Raw genomic sequence first — 23,668 nt, 5'->3', positions numbered from 1 at the left:
AAAATCGGTCAAAAGACGGCTGAGAACCAGCTGTTTGAAAATTTAGTTCCCATGATTTTCTGATCACGGTATTCGGCGGGTGATTATACAAACAAGCCATATGGTGAATTTCAAATTCACCACCCGGTTTTCTACTCCTATTATCAAAAGTTCAAATCTAGCGTAACATTTTTCGTACAATGCTGAAATTAAAGTCGATTGTTTAGCATAAGTAAGCAAACGATTTACGGATGTTTCAATTCGTGCTCTTGAAAAATCTCTAGAAAAAGCACGTGGTTTCCAAGATGGCCGATTTGTGGCTTTCTTGTATAACCACCTTAAAAGCATCTCGTGACATCTATTGCGTATCAACGGGCCACATGTAGTGTAGGTTAGAGGCCTCTAGTGTAGGTATATTCTGAAATCCTTCGCGGGCTGCAGCAAAACGCTTCGGGCCGCACTTTGGGGATCACTGAAATAAACCATCGAGTGGCCGCAAGACTCGGAAAAGCCGACCGACCAACATGTGAAAATGGCGTAACAGTCAATGTTTATTATTTCCGGATGCTCGTCTACATACATAGCTTTATACATAGACTAAGATCCGAAAAGAATAACCCAAGCAACAATTTATTGCTGAGTAAACATTCTTTCGGCAAGTTTAGTACAGCTTTCGTCTGAATAGAGGCTGTATATTAGAACTGAAGACGTTTGCTCAGCTCTTATACATACATCTAATTTTGGTGATTTTATACCGCCTTAGGCTAATTTAAGGTGTTTAATGAAGCTCCATAACAGTTTTTTCAACTATCATACAGCAATACCAGAGCAATATAGCAAAACTGGAAAATCTATTTTAAGAGTTGATTTTAAGAGTTGGCAGCATCGGCAAAATATGTATTTAAAAATCATGAATTCTGTTACTTAACATGTCTACCATTAGTCATTAAATTATCAACTGTTTATCGAATATTTTCTGAAATTGAATTACACAAATTAATTATCAAACTTAGGTGAGAATTGAACTTAGAATCACTTTCTGCTTGCGTCACCTTGAACTATGATGCTTATAACAAATAACACATGGACATGAGTAATTCTCGCTGAGACCGGGCCACTATTTGCACGAGGTTCTTAAAAATGCCTAAATGTATGATCATTCGAAAGCTTGCGGCGATTATATTAAGGATCCGAGGTAAATTTTTCATCGCTACTGCCAAAACTCCAACATTTCTCAACCGATCTTAGAGATCAGCATATCGCTGGAAAGAAAAAGAGTGTCTCTTAAATTTGCAATAATAAAAATGGACGCAATCATATTGAATTTAGCCGCCATATTGAATTTATTTTTGAAAACTTTTCCGCTAGGTTTGCAACAATCGATTTTGAATATTGATACATCGTTAGAAAACTTAGCTTATATTGTGCTTTGTGTTCAAAAATCTCAGGTTTATGTTTTTCCTATCAAAAGTTATGTGCGATTTATCAAATTATTTTTATAGCGAACGAACATTATTTTTATGGTTATAACACAGAGAACAGACATGGAGGCTCAAACAAAATTTTGACAATTCGGACTGAAGCGCTAAAAAGTAAAATACGGCAAATTTTCACCAACATTCGTAAGCACACTAGCACCGCGCAACGACATACTTCAAAATGACCAGTACAAAGTTTTACACAACCTCGTTACATAAGATGAACGTCTGTTCTCTGTGGTTATAATGTGATACTACGGCGTCAGTTCCTTAACTTCACACACTATTCTACGCTAAATATATTTTGAAACTGAAGAGCATATCTATAACAGGATTTTATTTGGAAGGCTTAAAAGGTACAACGGAACCGTATTCAAGTTATTGTACCAAATAATTCATGAATTTTGTTATAGGTGATTACTTATAAAGGTAAATGAGAGTTAATTTTGATTACTGTGCACCTATTTTTCTCAACATGTTACCTAGTTTCGTTTGCCTGTTCGTATTGGTATAAACAAATGAGAAGCCAAAATTCTACACTTTCTATAGTTAAAGCATTTATTTGCTGGGAGATGAAACACATCCTAAATGTTTTTTTTTGTATATATTCATTAGGGTGAAAAGGACGGCACGGGTTGGTGGAAAGGTTTTCTTAAGAAAATTATTTTGAGCTTTTTAGTGGAATGTCTTCACTTGTCATAAGACGACAATCCCATTGAAATTCCACCATTTAATTGTATCTTGACAGATACGTATTTCGACCTCAACAGTAAGGCCGTCTTCAGTGTCTTGTACTTGACTCGACTTAAGTACCAGATCAACCAGAAGAGCATACCTAACCCATCCAGACGACCTTAAGATAAAGAATGTTTGTTCCAAATTTGGTTGAAATCGATCAATGGGTTCAGAAGTTATGCTGGAACATACATACAAACAAACAAACATTGAGTTTTATACACATATATATTGAATTTTTTTTATCAAAAAATGATATAGAAAGGTAGGAAGACCGGCATTCACTTGGCTAGATGTTATTCAATAAAACGTTGACAGGTTTGGAGATCTGACCATAGTGGAATGGGAAGAACTTGCTGCCAGAATGCGTTCAAATTTTCTCCAGATGGGTGTCCTTTGATTTGTTCGTCGAGCTTATGAGCGAATTTATACGCAAAGACCGGGCCCGACAATCGCTGTATGTTTAGTCGCATGGTTCTCTCTCACGTTTATAACCGGTGATGCTGAACAGCCTTCCGTGATTATTGCATACCATCAGATAGAGGTCAGAGTTTATATTTGGCCTCGGAAGAACCTCACATCTCTGACATCTGAGAAATGCCTATCGTCAACCAAAAGATGATCGTTTTTTCCATTTGGGTGTTTCCAGATGGGGTTCCGAATATTCTTGCTTGCAAAATAGGTGCTACAGAGAGTCATTCCTCTAGCTGCCGCAAAATTGACTAGCCCCAGGCCGTTGATAGTTGCGTAGTTGCATTTGTCACCGACCTCCATCTAATGATTCATCGTTGCTGTAATTACCGTGCACTACGAAAGGTACCCCCATTCTCCTGTTCCTCGCAATCGTACCTCCAGCCAGGCTTGCCAAATACTCGTGGAGGAGCAAGAGTTTTTTAAGGAGCAGAAATAAGCATCAAGTCTCACAATATTGTGCATCATTAAACCAAAGCACAAGCTCGCTCGCAAAACAAGAGCGAGTCTATCTGTCCATCTTTCTTTTGTAGTACGTCACTCACTCACACTCACCCTAACATGACGACCCTAACATGAGCCACCCCTAACATGACGAACAGGCGCTCGTGCTCCCCAAACCGGACCGGACCGAGAATCGAACTCGCCATTTCCGGATTGGCAATCCTACCCCTTTGCTCGCAAGGCTAACTGGAGACCCATGCTTACAGATACATGACACTTTTTGTAGACCACTGTCAAGCCTCACTACATCCTAGACAGGCCAAAATTCCCTCGTTTCCCCTCACTCTAGTTGATGTCAGAAGGACAACAATGCCCAGGCTACACTACCAGCTAAGTACGCAACCCTTAACTGGCGGTCAATTATCATCAGCAGACCCGTTGAAGCGTGGAAATTGTGAAGGCCAGATTGTTCGCCCCTTCCCAGATGTCAACTCACCATTTCGTAGCCGATAACAATTGCAACAATATTTGTAGATTTTCTGTGCTGGTGTACTAGTTTTGATTAACTTTGCATAATCATGATACAAATAAAAATGCACCGTTTCAAATTGATTTTTTTGTTCAAGTTCGGCATTGAATATTTCTCAAGAGTCCATGATATTCATTGGGCGGATCATGATCTCATGGTTGGATGCACTCCATTATGTAAAAAAAGTCTGTTTCTAAAAGTTTTGCACATTCAGTAGATATTTATTGGTTTCAAACTTCCCACTACGACACAATGATTACATTATATTTTACGATGTGGAGCTGAAATCATTATGCCCGAAACCATCTTCGAAGTAAAATTCAAGACCAAGTGCTGACCAGTGAAACCCAGCGTTTTCGAGTAGCTGATCGGTAGTTATTATGATTGATTTTATGGCAGGCTGTTCGCCAGGTGCAGCCAGAGAAGCATTTGTTTAATGCTTTGGTTTGCAAGCGTTTTTTATAATGAGATATGATTGGATTTAGTGTGCAGCACAGTAACCACGGCTGATTGAAATAAAAACATTAGTTGTGAAGTGAGCACAGACCAAGTTGAGCAGCTTTCGCAGCGAGAGTGTTTCACATATTAGGCAAAAACTATTTGCGTCATTCCTCGTCGGATCGAGAAAAAAAAAATACATAATGTTGCAGTTTTACTATATTGTGTGAATTTTACACGTCTGGAGCTTTCTCAATTCAAAGTTTAAATGATTTGTATTTTTTATTTTTCATGTAAATTTAAAAAAAACGCTTTATTGATTTTCAATAACAGAGTTTTTACGGCCACTCGTGTCTTGATATTGAGTAATAGAAATTCTCGTGAGAACCACAGAATCGATGCAAGATCTCAAGTCAGAACCAAAAGTCAAAACAAAATAGCAAAGCAAACAATACATCTCCCATGTCAACGAAGAAATACGAGGAACCAAGTAAAGTCAACAATCACCTGAACACCTCTCCCGCAAGAAAGATCATTCTTGACCGCACAAAGAAGCGCCGTCAATATAAATCCCAACCCCGCCTCTTGGCGTCTTAAATTCCCATCAATTAAAAATTCAAATCGCCTGCCGCCGTTCCATGACAGAGATTCAAAGCATTTCATTCTGTGGCGCTTATCTTGCGCTTATGTTGTTAACGTTTACCAGCCTGCCACTTCGGCGTGGGAGTTTAAACATCCATTTATGACCTATTGTCTACATGTGAATTGAATAGCTTTTTGCTGCCTCAAGCGTAGGTGCAGAACGGTTCGCTTCAATGGTGATAAGAGATGGAAAATTCTCACCGAGTTTAAGCTTTTGATCGATCTTGTGTTGTTGAAATCGTTAGCTGGGGTGTAGCGGTCCATGGCTACCGCACAAGCGCACGAACATGACCAGGGAAAGGTCACTTGAGAAAAGAGGTGAATTTGCATACGATGCAGATTGTTCTGGTCGAGACTTACCCCGACCGAACATGTTCCTTGGTGCTGATTCTGTACTTGCCAACATTCTTCTAGTGGGAGCGTTGAAAACAGGTTCGCTGAGGGGTCTAACATGTTGGGTAATCTTGCAACTGCGGTAACTGTGGCAGCCACAGATCGTTGGTTAATTGAGCAAACTGCGACTAAATAATTGATACCGTTGGCGAGGCGATTCTGAAATTAGTGCCTCTGATTGCTTCCGCGTTTATTGCGCCGGCCGCAGCTGATTGGACAAATTGTTGCAGCAAAAATTTTGAAATTTGTTTTAACCATTAGAGTTCTTACGGTATACCCATAGCTAGACCATAAGCAGAGCATAAGAAAATCAATCATATTTTTTCTTAAATAAACTATCGACGTAACTGGTTTTATTGTCTAGAGCCACTGGATGTTTATTTTAAAAGTGTGAGCAGAAGAAATCTCAAGGCTCATTCTTCTCGGAAATCCAGCATGATTTTCTAAAAAAAACCAGGCCAAGTTGCTGCTGCACAATGAATTCAATTTTGCCAGACATACAAAGTGCTTGTGTTAATATAACATAAAACACATAACGCTTTCTGAATCGAGCATTGATACAAAGTGTTTACTGTTTTGAATAAGCTCTTTAGATTTTATTGTTTGAGATCACTATAAATTAAAATAAAATAAATACGTTATAAATTTTGGAGATTCATCTTTAAACAGATAAAATATGGTAAAATCAGAAGTGATGCCGTGGATTCAAATTATTGAAGCCATATTGAATAATTATTAGCAATTAAGGAAAGTGCTCCTGGATTCATCTCATGGCGCTGATATTCATATCATCGAAAGCAAAGCAATGGAAAGCAATTTGATTTGTTTCTTATTTTTGATATTTTCTCAGCAGTGAGCACGCATGTTGACAAAAAAACGACGAAATTGGTGCTGTATTTCTTTGTTTTGCGATGAGATGATGGTTTTTATCGGCGGTGACAGCGGCGTGAACCGGCGTGAATGAAAAAATGAATGGCTGGAAAATCCATTTTAACGTGGATTTTTTGATTCACGCGGTTTTGACCGCCAGGTAAGAACCGCTCGTATAAAAATTGACTTCAGCGGATTAAAATGGCAAAATTCTACGTAAGCCGATAATCAAACAGCACATTCAATCATCAATCGCCGGTGACATTAGTCAGTACATTTTTTTTTTAAATAATGTATATTAACGTGATTTTTTCATGAAAAAGAAGTTCATCACTTTTAATCAGTACCTGATTTCAAAATTTTATTATAATAAAAACTATTCTATTTTACTCTGATTTTAACAAAAAAATCCTGCTTTACTTTTCGTGAATTAGATTCCGGTGTAGGGACTCATTTGTTAATAAAGGTTATTTCCAATTTGTTATTAAAGGTTATTTCCAATTCAGGATTTTGATACACACATATTTCAGAAAAAATCAAACTACTATTATTTGAATTACATATACAATTGGGCAATATTTCAGCGGCTGCATATTTAGTTTGTTTAAATAATTTGTAGTACCACTTCATTCATCTGCTGTGACCCCTGAATCCCGGAAGAACATACATTATGGAATCCACTAATGACAGCCACAATTGACAGTTTATGCCGCGCCTTACTTATGCACAAATCTCAATAGATGATCAACATAACTGAAAATGAACACTGGCTGATGCACGATGACCAACTAAATTGAATGTTTTTCCTGAAACTTGGTTAAATATGCCAAAAAAGTTCTTGGTTTAGTTCCTAAAGGAGTTTCTGGAGGAATGTAGGACTTTTTTCTGGGAATTCTTTGGAAACTTCATTCGTCAAAACCTAAGAGAATTTCTGCTGAAATTCACATTTAGGTATTTTTTTGGAAAATTCAATATTCCTACAGGAAATGTATGAAGGAATAAAATTCCTAAAATAATTCCCAAATAAATTTCTTAAAGAATTTTTGAAGAGATTCCTGAAGGATTCCGATGGAACTCCTATGGTAAAGTCGGAAATAGTAATTTTTTAAAATCCCTACAGGCATTTTCAAAGAAATTCAGAACATCTCGAAGTTCCGAGGAAATTTCTTAAGGAGTTTTTTTTATGAATTTCTGAAGAACTTACCGAAAAAATCAAAAGTAATAGAGAATGTTGTGAAGTAATTCCTGTGAGAAACGTCCAAGAATTTCTTCCTAAAGTTACCAAAGAATTTACTGGATTTTCGGAAAGTATTTCCGAAGGAATTTCTAAGGGAATTTCCGTTCCACTTTTTATTTCGATATTGTGTAGGCTCAATTTTGAGAAAAATCAACATATTTTTACATCATAAATATAAGAAAAATGTGTTTCCTAATGTAATATTCTAGTACATAAAACATTTAAAATTGTTAGTTTAAAATACGTACGATGCAAGATCTACTCATATTATTTGTATTGAGCTAACAATACCCGAAATTGAATGTAATACGGTGAAAATACGGCCATAAACTTTTGCGTATATTTTTCGAAGGTGAACACAAACTTTTGGCCGGGAGTGTATAAGTATAAGGTGGGTGTACCAATTGTCGCCATACATAAGAACAACTATTTTTTAAAATATAAGTAAAAGGCATGTGGGTGGCCTTTATATATCAAGCGAAAGGTTTTACTTCCTGCTCCTTAGAACAGCTGTGAAAACCACAATAAAATGTGTTATTATCTTCAAAATTGATTAATCCATAATAGGAACGCATGCACCAGTTGAGGCACTATTCTTAATTTTGGTTCCTTATTTGGCAAATCCCATTGTTTTCGACAACTGACAACTGATGCAAAGGACGTCATAAATTGAGCTAAATGAATTTTTACTATTATGCTTTGCTTGTTTTGGAGGAAATCAAAAGTGTTATCGAATCATATCAATCGATATGAATATATGAACTTGGTTTGAATGAACTGATCGATATGAACTTGGACAACTGGTGCTATAGCCACAACTGGTACATCTAGCCTATAAGTTGCCTGGTTGATTATATATATATATATATATATATATATTTATTTATTTACCGAAGACCGAAGGCACATTTTCTTGCCAAATTATTTCCGCCAAACCTGTATCTTCAGGACTTCTCGTATTGACCCCGAACAGCAAATGAAATGGTTGATCGAACATTGTGAATCGAAATGTTTTGATAACGTTGTAAGCAAGCTACGTGACGATACCAGTTATCTGGATTGCTTATTGACAATTTTGCCAATGCAGGGACGATAATACCACGAATCCTCTCAACTTGCCTATTACCTCGAGGAACTCCAGTTGTCGTTAAAAGGTGTTGAATCCCTTCACGTTCACAGTATTCCTGAAACATTGTAGATGTAAACGCCGCCCCTCGATCGGAAATTATACGCACCGGATTTCCGAAGCAAGTTTTTTGAGTTTCCAATTTTTTCAGAACTTCTTCAGCGGTCGTTGATTTCACCGGGTAGATACAGACGAATTTGGTGAAAGAATCTACGACAGTGAATATTAGGGGACCGAGGTGATCAACGTGGTATGTCGACAGTGCAGTGGAAGAACATCCTTGGGGATTGGATGCAGCAGTCCTTCCTTTTTCCCGGCCTTCCTAGCTGCCAGAATGCATGGGATGCAGTTCTCTATGAAACGTTCTAGTTTTGCTTGTAGACCTTCGATACAATACTCACGCTGGATGAGTTCTTTCATCTTATTTGCCTTGAAATGTCCTTGCTCGTGGGCTTGCCGAATTACCGAATACTGCATCATACACGGTACCATCAAAAGTTTACCACCGCCGTGATACTTGTAGAGCACTCCAGGTTTCCGCTACCTGTTGATGGTGTTGGTTTGCGTGGGAGAGCTCTCACATTCGTCAAATCGTCGTTTGAATCTTTGTCTACAAAAGCAGATAAGTCGTTTTGAAAATTTTGTCTTGATATAGAAATCGTCGAAATTCCCTTGCTCCAGAGCTTTCATTATAGATCGCGGTCTTTGGTCGTTACATTGGTTTGCGTTCACTTGCTCGATCAGCTTTGCAGAATATGCACCGCTGAATAGTGGCTTAAAGCATCAACATGCTTCATGCGAATCCCTGGGCGATGCTCTATTGTGTAGTCATATTCTTCCAATAGAACAGCCCATCCTGCGATTCTCGGAGCAATGTCCTTCTTTTCCATCGTCATTTTGAACGCGGAGCAATCGGTCACGATCTTGAATGATACTCCGAGCAGGTACACCCTAAACTTTTTCAATGCTGACACGATTGCTAAAACTTTGAGTGCGTGATTTCTCTTGTTTCGGACAGCAGAACGATCGCGCGATCAGCCGAAATATTGTGTTCTGCATTGCGCGGACGGTAATAAAAATCAGTTCAGTGCATGATTTCTCGTGTTTCAGGTATTGCGCTTTGATCCGGTCGAGACGAGTGCGATCTTCTATAGCTTGCAGTAGCCATCGGGAAAGTAAGTACTGTGCGTGTGTTATTCGTCGCGAGCGGAAAGAAGAAAATATCTTTTTGATATTCGGCGGATAATGCGCTTGTATTGCGCTATGTTCCGGTCAAGTGAGGGCAAGTAAGTACAGAATACTGCACGTCGGTTCGGTCGTCAAAAACTCAATCCTTTACAGTTTGCATATGCCATCGGGCATGCATGGTGACTTTTGTCCATGCTCGGTTCATATACATGTCGAACGATCTGGTATCGTTGTAGTTTGTGCGGTCGGGAAGTGTTCCTGCTCGGTGTGAGGTAGTTAGTTTGTTCTACTTTGTGCGGCCGAAACATGGTTAAGTTAAATCATTGTGTATAAAGAATGACATGGTCGTATCGCTTATCAGTGTGAATCCAGATCCAACGATGCCTACTGACTAACTGATAATCTTTTCTGTGGTTTTTGTGGAGACGCAGAGATAAACACGGTCTCAGATAGCAAAAACCACCTACTAATATTCCTTCCCTCTTCATAACTGACTACAAGGACGTGGCCGGCGCCGTGATCATTTGAATATTAGAGTCACTGAAACTTGCACACTGAGAATGCTTGAACAATCTCAGTCAATCATTCAGTTGATTCTTTGTGCAATTTCACTGATTCTGGTCAATCACGGAGTAGCAATCATAGATATGTGTAGTCAGTCAAAGCTAAGCTAAGCTAGCTGACACGATTGCTAAAACTTCGAGTTCGTAGTAGTAGCGTAGTAGCTTGGGTTGTTAGCTTCCGCCGCTGAAATTTTTCTGCTGTAGTATTGAACTGGATCGAAGTTATTATCTACCGCATCTTGCTGCAACAAAACATCTCCATAGCCTCCCTGCTGGCATCCGTGTGCAGCTCCGTCACCGCTTGCTTATGATACAACGCCAAAGTTGGTCTTCTAGAAGGGCATCCTTCAAATGCTTCACTGATCATTTCTGCGCAGGACCAAACAAGAATACAGCGTCGTGTCTCAGCAAATCTGGCAACGGTTTTGCGATGGTTGAATAATTGGGTATAAACTTCCTGAAGTATCCAGTCATGCCCAAGCATCGCTGAATCTCCTTAAACGTTTTAGGCTCCGGGAAATTTTGAACTGCTGTCCCTATATATGTCCCCAGGTCCCCTATATGAACCACAACAAACATATTTGGCCAGTCACCTACAATAAATAATTTGTGAATTATTTTACTACCTACATAAAGCCTCATTCAAAATCTCAAACTAATCAAGCAACCTATTCATTAAACAATACAATGTAATGTCAGTCAAACTTAGAAACCATCACTTGAACTAGATTTGAAATTGAATACTGACGAGTTCCACCTTAACAACATTTATGAACTGTCATAAGACGAGTTTAATACTATTCCAATTAATTCCACCACATTGTGTTGCTAACGATACGTACTTTGACCTCAACTGTAAGGCCGTCTTGAGTGTCTCGTACTGGACTCGCCCTACTCAAGATAATTGATTTTTTTCTTATTACCTGAGAGCATTCTCGATTAACTTTAGGATTCATTCTCTTCAAGTGAAAAAATAATCTAGGCCATCAGAAGAAATAAAATACTTTCTTTTGAACTTCTAAAAGAACTGAGAAGATCTTTGCTTTAAATTTGCTTGAACATGAGCTAGTCTTTTTTAGCGTGTGTCGAGCATAAGAAATAGTGTTTTGGCTATAACTTCTGATCCCATAGGTCGATTTAGCCAATTTTCAATAGCAAACAAAGAGACAGAAGATTAAAGTTTATAAGGCAAAGATATTAGCATTTACTGAAGTGTTGTATGGGTGAATATATTTCTTTTCAACGGTAAAAGAAACGAAATTTAATCTTTTCGCGGTTTTCAGCATAGCATTCTGTAATAAACTCTTTAAGAACTGATTGAATATCATAGTTCTTTATCGTAAATTGTGCCGTCTAACTGCAGATCACTGTTTTTGGATGTTTCTGCATACCTTTTCGCATATTAACTTCCAACGACTTTAGCACCGCCCAAGCGTTGACCAAAAAAGGCAAAAAAAAAAGAAAAACGTTTTTTTCCATTCTAAGTTGAGACACCCAAACACATAGACATAACCTGAAATCGTCGAACTGAGTCGATTGGCCTATAACATCATATAAAAAGTTAGGTTTTTGAGCATACATTTATCCTTCACGTATACTTAGTATACGAGAAAGGCAGAACAGGGAAAGATTTTTATTATTAAAAGATACAAAATAAGGTATTTAGCAAATATGGGACAACCATATTTGTAGGGTATTGGGGGATTTTTTTCAACGATTCGTATAGAGTTGCCAATTGGCACCATTGCCAATCTTGAAACTAATTATTATTATTATTATTCAGACTAAGGCCGAAGTGGCCTGTGCGGTATATAAGAGTCTTCTCCATTCGGCTCGGTCCATGGCTACACGTCGCCAACCACGCAGTCTGCGGAGGGTCCGCAAGTCATCTTCCACCTGATCGATCCACCTTGCCCGTTGCGCACCTCGCCTTCTTGTGCCCGTCGGATCGTTGTCGAGAACCATTTTCACCGGGTTACTGTCCGACATTCTGGCTACGTGCCCGCCCCACCGCAGTCGTCCGATTTTCGCGGTGTGAACGATGGATGGTTCTCCCAACAGCTGATGCAACTCGTGGTTCATTCGCTTCCTCCACGTACCGTCCGCCATCTGCACCCCACCATAGATGGTACGCAGCACTTTCCTTTCGAAAACTCCCAGTGCGCGTTGGTCCTCCACGAGCATCGTCCAGGTCTCGTGTCCGTAGAGGAGTACCGGTCTAATGAGCGTTTTGTAGATTGTCAGTTTGGTACGGCGGCGAACTCTATTCGATCGGAGCGTCTTGCGGAGTCCAAAGTATGTACGATTTCCAGCCACTATGCGTCTCCGAATTTCTCTGCTTGTATCATTTTCGACAGTCACCCAAGTACACAAATTCTTCTACCACCTCGATTTCGTCACCACCGATGCAAACTCGCGGTGGGTCGCTCACATTGTCTTCTCTTGAACCTCTTCCTATCATGTACTTCGTCTTCGACGTGTTGATGACTAGTCCGATCCGCTTGGCTTCCCTCTTCAGTCTGATGTAGGCTTCCTCCATCTTCTCAAAGTTACGTGCCATAATATCTATGTCGTCGGCGAAGCCAAATAGCTGGACGGACTTGTTGAAAATTGTACCACTCGTGTTAATCCCTGCTCTTCGTATTACCCCTTCCAAAACGATGTTGAATAACAGACACGAAAGACCATCACCTTGCCGTAACCCTCTGCGGGTTTCGAAGGGACTCGAGAATGCCCATGAAACTCGAACTACGCACATCACCCGATCCATAGTCGCTTTGATCAACCGTGTCAGTTTATCCGGAAATCCGTTTTCGTGCATTAGCTGCCATAGCTGGTCTCGATCGATTGTATCATATGCGGCTTTGAAGTCGTCTCTTCACGGTCTCGATCTTCCTGCTGACGCTTTCTTCTCCGGAAAATCGAGTTTTGTCTGTTCCGCGCCTGTTTATATCGTGCCTCGTTCGCCCTCGTGCAGCAATCTCGCCCATGCTGCATTCTTCGGTTGCGGTGCTACCAATGGCGGATCGAATATCTCTCCAGCCATCTTCAAGAGACGCTGCGCGTAGCTGCTCTTCCGTTGGGAATGCCACTTCCAGCTGCTGCGCGTATTCTTGGGCTAGTCTAGCGTCTTGTAGCCGCCCAATGTTAAGCCGCGGCGTCCGACTCCGACGCGTGTTGTACACCGTCGAGAGTTTTGAGCGCATGCATACTGCAACGAGGTAGTGGTCGAATTCAATATTCGCACTGCGGTAAGTGCGGACGTTCGTTATGTCGGAGAAGAATTTACCGTCGATTAGAACGAGGTCGATTTGGTTTTCCGTTTCTTGGTTAGGTGATTTCCATGTGGCCTTGTGGATATTTTTGCGGGGAAAGAAGGTGCTTCGGACTACCATTCCGCGGGAGGCTGCGAAGTTTATGCATCGTTGGCCGTTGTCATTCGATACGGTGTGCAGACTATCCGGTCCGATGACCGGTTTATACATTTCCTCCGTTCCTACCTGTGCGTTCATGTCACCGATGACGATTTTGACGTCCCGCAGTGGGCATCCATCGTATGTCTGTTCTAGCTGTGCGTAGAACGCTTCTTTCTCGTCTTGAAACTAAATCTCACTTCAAATAGGAAAATTGAGTCGTACGTGTTCGTGCCTTTTTTTTCTTTCAAATTTGTTGTTTCCAAGTATGTGTGCACATTATTGCGACTGGTCTCGTCTCACTCGTTTTGACGTACATTTCACGTTACTACAAACTATTGGTACATGATAATCAGGAAGACGTGAATTTTGTTGTTCTTTCGAACCGTTTACACTTCTTATCAAAATTTGTAACAGTTTCTGATATTGATAAGAAACATTTTTCATTTTTGGTCCAATGTCACCCCCAACGACGGTATTATATATTATTTTTGCATTTTTAACTTGAATAAAACGAATTGTGTTGCTTAGGTGTATCCCCATGACTGTTTTCAAGAGAATATAGGCCTCCAAGACGGCAGGATAGATAGGGACATTAAAAATGTGCAAAAAATATAAGCATATGGAGACGCATGGTATATTTGTACATCGGTGCATCCAATTCTATCTTCTTTTATTGGCATTACATTCGCCACTTGGACATTTCCGCCTTGCAGCTTAGTGTTCATCCAGGACTTCCACAGTTATTAACTGCGAGGTTTCTAAGCCAGTTCTCGCAAAAAACTTAACTTTGAGCACTTTTAGAGCTTTTTGTTTAAAGCATTTCATTTACATTTGAAAAATTCGATAAGTCGCTACAATAAATCTGCGCAGGTGACTTATCGAGGATTTTGGAAGTTCATTTAACACTTACTCAGCCAAAGTTTATTGCGCTCAAAGAAACAGCAGTTTTGTCCTATATTACTTGATTTCCATAAACTTTATAGCTCTAAACTTCCCATGATCGCATATTTGTAACACTCGCATTTTTGTTCATTTTGCCAAAAGCCTGTGAATCGTTGAGAAACCTCAATTTACTGCATCTTATCCCACAACAGTGAAATAGGCTTGCTTATCTGCGGGAAGCTGGAAATGATTTAGTTTGTGGGGAGGATTGACAAACGATTTACAAAATCAACCAAAATGCAAATGTTACAAACATGCTACATGCTAGGCAATAAAGCAATTCACCGAGATTCTCACACCTGATGGAGATTAGCTTTTAACTAATCAAATATTGAACGAACTTTTCGAGCTTTTTTGTTTAATGGGAACATGACTCAAACAATACCTTAAAAACGAAAAAAAGAGTTGCAACATGTTAAAACAGTCGAGTTATAGAAGTTAGATTGTCAAACCCCACCACATCCTACGCACCCTCTCACTCTCGCTGATGTCAGAAGGACAACAGTGGCCAGACTACACTACCAGCTAAGTACCCAATCCTTAGCGGGCGATCAATTGTCATCGGATGACCCGTGGAAGCGTGAGAATTGGAACTTGTGAGGATCAGAGCTATGTTAGTCGCTCCTTTCCGGTTGTCAACTCACCATTTCGTAGTATTTTTTGTTTTTTACAGTAACACAATGTGTAATAATTGTAGTTATTTTCATCAATTTTCATGTAACACGTCGAGTTATATTTTTGTTCAATTGAAAACATATTTGGTAACCATTTAAATTCTGCTCAAATTTTACATTTCAAATTGCTAGATAACCTTCGTTGTGTGTTTAAAACGTTTTAAATTAGAACTTACATTATTTGCTTGACAGACTGACGGAAAAAAGACAATGGAAAAGGGTAAAAGGGAAATCTATACTACAACAGAAATTTTGAGATTCTGCTAGCTATCACAATACTAAAATAAATAGTGTTCAAGTGGTCAACATAGACTAGTTCTTCTAAGTATTGGTCCTAGTAGAAGCAAAACTTCTGTTCGGGTCCAGTCTTGACAATTTAAGCTACCAGGTAGCTCCAGCTGGATAACCCAAAAAAAAAGAATTGAGAACATGTTTGGTAACGTTTTTTTAAAACTAGAAAAAAATGTGATACAATCCTTATTTTTCTACCTACCAATCGTACATGTTTTATAACAACCACTGTTATGAAAAATTGGTCTAACAGAATAACAAGATTTGATATAAATCTGTTACCATCTACTGGTCGGGATGTTATCTAAAATGTGTCGAATTAAATACCGAGCATCAATATCAGTTCAAACTTGACATGTTTTAGTTGTCGAAATGACGATGCCATCATATACAAATTTATTTAACTGTTTGACGTATATTTAGAATATAAGATCTGCTCAAGGTTAGGGCGACCTATTTCATCATTTATTATTTAATATCATATTTTATATTTAATAGCAATAGATTTTAGAGTTATTTATTTTACATTACCAATCAATGATTTATTTTGCTTTTTTTCTTTACAGGTGCAACAGGTAACTATGTGAATCATTCACACGATCAACCACCAGTCGGTAATAGCCCAACCTTCGTAGAAATCTGTCGATTCATTTTATGTTTCAGACATTGTGGTGACAGACGGTGACGTGACTATTGAAACGGCTGCCTTAGTTCCATGTAAGAAATTTACTTATTGTGATTTATTATGCGGCCGAGATTTGCATATAACCAGCACGAATTGGGGGCTACCTACCAAAATTTTGCTCTGTGTCACATAGTAAATTTATTCTCGAACTTACTACTAAACATAACCGTCAGGAGAAAATCAATTTGGCGTGATGCTTTGCTATTTCCGTTCTAAAATACGAATACCGTAGCCTAACACCTCGAGAATTTGGTCCGCGGATTTTTCCTCCATGTATTTTTACATAGGCGATGTTTCCGGGATTTGAGTACGGAAAATCAAAATCCTGACCCTACTTAAAATGCAAAATCCGGCGGAAAATTTGCTCGAGGTGTGCAATGTGCGTGAAACCTTTCTTGTTCCCCCACAATAGAATCACAGAATTTGAAATTAGACAATCGGTTCACTCTCTGATGCATAGAAAATTTTAGTAAGTGATTCATATTTCTTCTTAGAACTTGCATATGAAACCTACAACATGTTGGACGTGTAAATCAATACTTTTTCTTTTCTTCCAACTCAAAGCTGAAACGAAAGTCTAACAAAGAATCACATTGTTCAACTGGTACAAAGCTGCAGAGCGACAGCCAAGACTGACTTTGACATTCAAATCGGTCATTAAGTTGGACTGCGCCGCTCTGCCGATCGATCAATATCCCGCCGGGGCTCTTGAGTTTGAGAATGCTTGTGGCTGGAAACATTGTAATGAATCGATCCGTTTGTACACGTTCGAAGCAAATAAACAAAAGATTGGTTTGCACATGTGCCTCTAAAGGAAACAGATGCGCAGATACCGCTAGATGGATAGTCATCGATATCGCACGGTGACACACTATATATGATGTTGATGCCGTATCATACGCCGTCGAAGGCGTCATAAATAGGGGAGAATGACCTTAAGCGCATCCGTGCGGTGAAATGTAAAATCATTAAATGGTCTGTAGAACAGTTTGCTCTACATTTAAAAAAAAATTAAACAAAAAAGAAAACTTATTCAGTTTTCGCCTTTACGATCATATATTCTGTTGGATCAAGAACCACAAAATTAAAAAAATATATATGTTTTGAGTTAAACTAATGTGGTAATTTCTTACAAATTTGGTATATGCACGTTCTAATGATTGGAAAATTTACTGATAATTGGTAGAAACATCGAAAAATGTAAGAGGTGCACTTTGGACTATTTCACCCTATCTACCTCTGCAATTACAATACATACATGAATGGCTGTCCATCGGTAATTATGACGACTTTTGAAGAAGACCAGCTCGCACAGTTATTATATGTATACTTAGAGTTGCACTTGTGACACATTTTGTGCATAGTCACTTTACTTTATAGTCCGGCGAATATAAAATTAACCGAATTTACCGAAACAAACAGCACTTCCACGGGAAAATGTTCCTGCTGCCTTCTAACACTTTTCAAACATAATTCACAAACAAATAGTTTTGCCGAAAGTGTGATGAAATATTAACAGTAAAATTTGTCACAGTTATATAGTAATTTATATCAAAACTTCCCGTAACTCATTGAATTTTATCTCAGTTTTATACAAAAAAAAAAAACATTTTAAGACTTCCATCCATTGTGTGATATTCTGTTCAATTGGATTCCAAAAATCGATTTGTAACAATTGAATCTCGTCATTCTATCCACCAGACTATAGCAAAGTGACTATTTTTTACTGACCATTAACAAGTGCCCAAGTGGATCGATAGATCAAACTATAGCATGAAGTGCATAATAAAAATATGAATGGTCGACAAGAATGGGCACAAGATATAATAATGATAATTCCATTCCATAATGGTTACGAACTTGGTAAAATGGGTTGGTATCTTATGTCTTTGTGGAATATATGCTCCTGGTTATAAGTGCTGCGAAATTGCGTTTTGTTACAATAATTATTGATACTGTTGATACTGTTGTTTTATTGGTGTTGGGTGATCTGACCATGACATATGAAAGTTTAAATGTTTTTTAAGAAATCGCTGAATTTTCCCATGTCTATTAGAAATCAAATGCGAAAGATGCAAATTTGATCAGGTTAAAACTTTAAAGTCTTCTTAACATTGGGATTTTAGCACAACTTTCAGATACATATATTTCGCGACTTTAGTTATTTATTTATTTTTATCATTTATAATCTATGTATTAATTATCAGATTACCATCTATTTTACTTAAATTGAAGAAAGATGATGTCAAAGTTTGCTTATTTATTTTCTCTGACAACAATGTATATGCCATTTCATTTCAGGATGGTTAATTATTAGTCTGAAAACATTATCAATAAAAAAAAAACGCAACAAGTAATATTTCTTGCACCGCAATGGAAAATATTCTCTTTCAGATTCAATGTTGATTTGAATGCACTTCAGGAGTGTGAAGTCCAAGAATAACGATAAATTTATACAAGATCAAAATCATTCAGTCGTGACATGTTTGTTTTTCTCACGCGGTGATACTTACCATGCGGTGCTAAATGATAATCATTTTATTGATTTACAACACATCCACATAACGAAAACAAGTTTGTGCTACGCCGAACTCTAGTATAGAAAGCCCTTCGAATATTTGCGACTGCGATTATAGCAAACTGGAGGTAGTTGACAAAACACTTTCCGCCACTCTAATCAACAGACTTGACCAACGATTACCTACATCGCAGAAAAAATGTTGATCGTTCGATTACGTTTCCCCAACGGCAACAAGAACCGGTTAATGGCAAAGATGCCCTCGCCATTATCGGATGCTACACCGCAATACAGTGCAGCAATTATGCAAATTTGGCCGGGTTGTCAGTCGTGGAGTGTTCGCAATCGCAGTCACATAGCTACTCATCGATCAAAACGATTAATGAATTATAGGGCTGCTGTTTTCGTCGTCCTCGTCGTCGTCGGTCGATCGCTGTCCAAGCGGATGTTCCGCGATTGCGTACAAATGATCGAACAATCAATCGATTGGGCGATGAGCATGTGGAATTTGATTGCAGGTTCTTCAATTACGCTATCAAGTGCAATTGGTTGTCCCAGATAGGAATAGAGGGAGGCTTTCTAAACTGTGTTTTTTTTGTCAAGGTGAAGGACAGCTTTGTTTTTTATTCAATAGAAATTTTTCTAAACTAGTACAAATAATGAAATAAGTTTATTTAGCTTATGCTTATTGAATCGTAACTTCAACATAAGTCTCTAAGCGTTTCTGAGATACTTGGGAGCGTCCTTGTGTCATGTACTAAGCTTTAACAGCAATGACCCAAGCACCCCAAAATGAAATATGTTTTCAGGTGATATAAAAATTATATTTTACGGGAACAATCATATACGTTTATTTGATAGTATCTTTTTTATGCGATTTAGTGTAATGGTATCTTCGATACATTTTATAAGTAAGTTAATACGCTTCTTTTGAAATAATCGGCCACATGATCAATTGCCCTTGTTGTTACGGGTTTTCTCTGGCTCGAAATAAATCGTTTTGAAAGCAGTGATCATTATGCACAGCTTCAAAGCTAGAATATATTTTCCATTAATAATTATTCAACTATTATTTTATTTATTCAGACTAAGGCCGAAGTGGCCTGTGCGGTATATAAGAGTATTCTCCATTCGGCTCGGTCCATGTCTACGCAATCTACGGAGGGTCCGCAAATCATCTTCCACCTGATCGATCCACCTTGCCCGCTGCGCACCTCGCCTTCTTGTGCCCGTCGGATCGTTGTCGAGAACCATTTTCACCGGGTTATTGTCCGACATTCTGGCTACGTGCCCGGCCCACCGCACTCTTCCGATTTTCGCGGTGTGAACGATGGATGGTTCTCCCAACAGCTGATGCAACTCGTGGTTCTTTCGCCTCCTCCACGTACCGTCCGCCATCTGCACCCCACCATAGATGGTACGCAGCACTTTCCTTTCGAAAACTCCGAGTGCGCGTTGGTCCAGGTCTCGAGCATCGTCCAGGTCTCGTGTCCGTAGAGGACTACCGGTCTAGTATTACTGCACGCAACTTTCATCAAAAGAAAGACTTCAAAAGTGAAAGGTCTACATTAGCGAATTCCAGAATTGGTCACGTAGGGTGGAATGACCAATAGTGGAGCATTTATGCAGAGCTGCTCGAAAAATTGGAGACTTTGTTCAAGAATTTTGATAAACAAAATCTGCTTGTGTTGCCACAACTTGCCACAACAGCCACAGTTCCAATTCTGACGCTCTGAACAAAAAAAAATAAGCTAGATTATTGTTCCATTGAAAGATATATAACAATGTTTATAGGCAACATTCCATAAGTTTAAATAATGATGTTTATATAAGCACACAAAACCATTCTTCACGCGAGGAATGCGTGGCCTCGAATAAGCAGTAATTGATTTAATGAGTGGAATCATGTCGATCATGTTTGAGTTACCACATTCCAAAAAAATAAGTTTGCGATAAATATGTTCCATATGAACATTTGTACATATAAATATGTAAACTTTGACATTTCAAAAAGAATGTAGCTTTGTATTGATTAGAACACATGAGTGCTTATGAATGCCAATAATTTCCTATAAGTGCCAACGATCTCCTAAAAGTGCCAAAAAAATACGGTGAGTTCCCATGATTTTTTTTAAAATAATAAAATTGAAAGTATTATACACCACGAAAACTCATAATTGTTCAATGATATGGAAATGCTAATATCATCTTCCAAACTTAGACGTACGTACATATTCATGATAGAATTAGAGGCGAAAGTATAGAATTGATAGTTCCGTTAGGATACGGCAGGTGGCAGGCATGAAGAATGTTTTTATAGAAGTCGATTTGAAAGCGAGTGGAGGGCAATATTTGTGATGGCACATGTATGTCGCACGACCTTCCTTCTGGCAAACTCCCGTATGAAGGGGGAGGGAAGAATATCAGTGTGGAAGCTGATATATCTCCACTATAAAAACATTCTTCATTGAACGTACACACGGTCAAGCAGTTTAACCAACATTGACTCCACCTCTCGTTTATTCAAACATCCATCAAGTTTTACTAACAGCGACACGAACAATCAATTTATTCGACCAACAATATCAAACACGAACGACCGAAGCGCCAACTTGAGCACCAACCATCAAAAAATATATGGGGGTTTGTGCAACTTCACTACAAATGCTCAAACATGTTCGGCAAACCTTGACTCCACCCCCGACAACTCAAACCAAAATCAAACCGTTTTAATTTTTTCCAACCGAGTCGCCAACTGTCAAATGGTTGTTCGAACAACTTCACACACGTTCAAACAAAGCAGCAACCGAAGCGTTTTCTTGGAGTCGGAGTCAATGTTCGTCAAACTGCTTGACTGGTGTGTACGTTGCATCATGCCTGCCGTATCCTAATGGAACTATCTCAGGCCCGTTTCACCCATGTGTTCTAATCGATACAGTCGTTGATAAATTCACACCCATGAGCACTCACGGCCACCAATAGGTACTCATGGTCACTGACTTTTAATCGTGGAGACCCGTTTGTTGTAATGTGCACTCATGAAAATTCACAGAATTCATAATTTTCAAGTTTATGATTAGAAAAAAAAGTTACGTTATATCGAGGTAAAAATTACCGCGTAAAGAATTTCTTATTTTTACTGTGTCACAATACACAGTCGAGGATATTAATCATTGATATGCTTTTGCTTTGTTATTTTTCTCCCATTACACAAATCGTCAAAAGTTGCACATATTGCTTTTTTTTAATCCACGATGCTTGCTCAGCTTGTCTCTGACATTCTAAGAAGGTCCAATGTTCTTCCATGCCTGCTTTTCTTTCGTAGAGTATCTGCTCCTTTTATTTCATAACATGTTATTATTATTATTATTTATCAGACTAAGGCCGGAGTGGCCTGTGCTGCACATAAAAGTCTTCTTCATTCAGCTCGGTCCATGGCTGCACTTCGCCAACAACGCAGTCTGCGGAGGGTCCGCAAATCGTCCTCCACCTGATCGATCCACCTTGCCCGCTGTGCACCTCGCCTTCTTGTTCCCGTCGGATCGTTGTCGAGAACCATTTTCACCGGATTACTGTCCGACATTCTGGCTACGTGCCCGGCCCACCGCAGTCTTCCGATTTTCGCGGTGTGAACGATAAATGGTTCTCCCAACAGCTGATGCAACTCGTGGTTCATTCGCCTCCTCCACGTACCGTCCGCCATCTGCACCCCACCATAGATGGTACGCAACACTTTCCTTTCAAAAACTCCCAGTGCGCGTTGGTCCTCCACGAGCATCGTCCAGGTCTCGTGTCCGTAGAGAACTACCGGTCTTATAAGCGTTTTGTAGATAGTCAGTTTGGTACGGCGGCGAACTCTATTCGATCGGAGGTACGTACGTACGATTTCCAGCCACTGTGCGCCTCCGAATTTCTCTGCTGGTATCGTTATCGGCAGTCACCAGTGAGCCCAAGTACACGAATTCTTCAACCACCTCGATTTCGTCACCACCGATAGAAACTCGTGGTGGGTGGCTTACATTGACCTCTCTTGAGCCTCTTCCTATCATGTACTTCGTCTTTGACGTGTTGATGACTAGTCCAATCCGTTTAGCTTCGCTTTTCAGTCTGATGTAGGCTTCCTCCATCCTCTCAAAGTTACGTGCCATGATATCAATGTCGTCGGCGAAACCAAATAACTGGACGGACTTCGTGAAAATGCCCTTCCCTTCGTATTACTCCCTCCAAAGCGATGTTGAATAGCAGAAACGAAAGACCATCACCTTGCCGTAACCCTCTACGCGTTTCGAAGGGACTCGAGAATGCCCCTGAAACTCGTACTACGCACATCACCCGATCCATCTTCGCCTTGATCAACCGTATCAGTTTATCCGGAAATCCGTTTCCGTGCATTAGCTGCCATAGCTGGACCCGATCGATTGTATCATATGCGGCTTTGAAGTCGATAAATAGATGATGTGTGGGCACGTTGTATTCGCGGCATTTCTGCAATATCTGACGTATGGCGAACACCTGGTCTGTGGTAGAGCGTTCACCCATAAATCCCGCCTGGTACTGCCCCACGAACTCTCTTGCAATTGGTGTTAGTCGGCGGCATAAAATTTGGGAGAGTACCTTGTAGGCGGCGTTCATCAATGTGATTGCGCGGTAGTTGCTACAATCCAGCTTATCGCCCTTTTTGTAGATGGGACACACGACACCTTCCATCCACTCCTTCGGCAGAACCTCATCCTCGCAAACCGCTCTAGCCAGTGCCTCACCACCGTGTTTAAACAGCTCTCCTGGTAGTTGGTCAACTCCAGGGGCTTTGTTGTTTTTCAGCCGGCCGATCTCCTACTGGATTTCCTGGAGATTCGAAGCCGGAAGTCGCATGTCCTGCGCGCGTGCTCCTAGGTTCATTACCATACCGCCACCGTTTTCTGCCATATCGCCATTCAGGTGTTCTTCGTAGTGCTGCCGCCACCTTTGGATCACCTTACGCTCGTTCGTAAGAAGGTTCCCGTTTATGTCCTTGCACATACCAGGCTGTGGCACGTGGCCCTTACGTGA

General features: G+C 39.7%; 1 protein-coding gene across 3 annotated transcripts in view; it reads left to right on the top strand.

Annotated features, from left to right (window-relative positions):
* LOC134225378 (mucin-2-like) overlaps nucleotides 1-23,668 on the top strand; it is a 212,384-nt gene that overhangs the window by 112,147 nt on the left and 76,569 nt on the right. The window contains exon 1 of one of the 3 annotated variants that reach the window (XM_062705397.1): nucleotides 16,048-16,133. The exons of the other annotated variants lie outside the window; for them this stretch is intronic. The gene's annotated coding sequence lies outside the window, so the exon portion shown is untranslated. Of the gene's footprint in view, nucleotides 1-16,047; nucleotides 16,134-23,668 lie in introns of those variants that run through there. 3 annotated transcript variants of the gene reach the window in all.

This window comes from Armigeres subalbatus, chromosome 3 (assembly GCF_024139115.2).
Source record: "Armigeres subalbatus isolate Guangzhou_Male chromosome 3, GZ_Asu_2, whole genome shotgun sequence".
In the NCBI taxonomy this organism is placed as follows: domain Eukaryota; kingdom Metazoa; phylum Arthropoda; class Insecta; order Diptera; family Culicidae; genus Armigeres; species Armigeres subalbatus.
The sequence above is the reverse complement of the archived record's forward strand: the minus strand, read 5'-3'. Positions and strand labels throughout refer to the sequence as shown.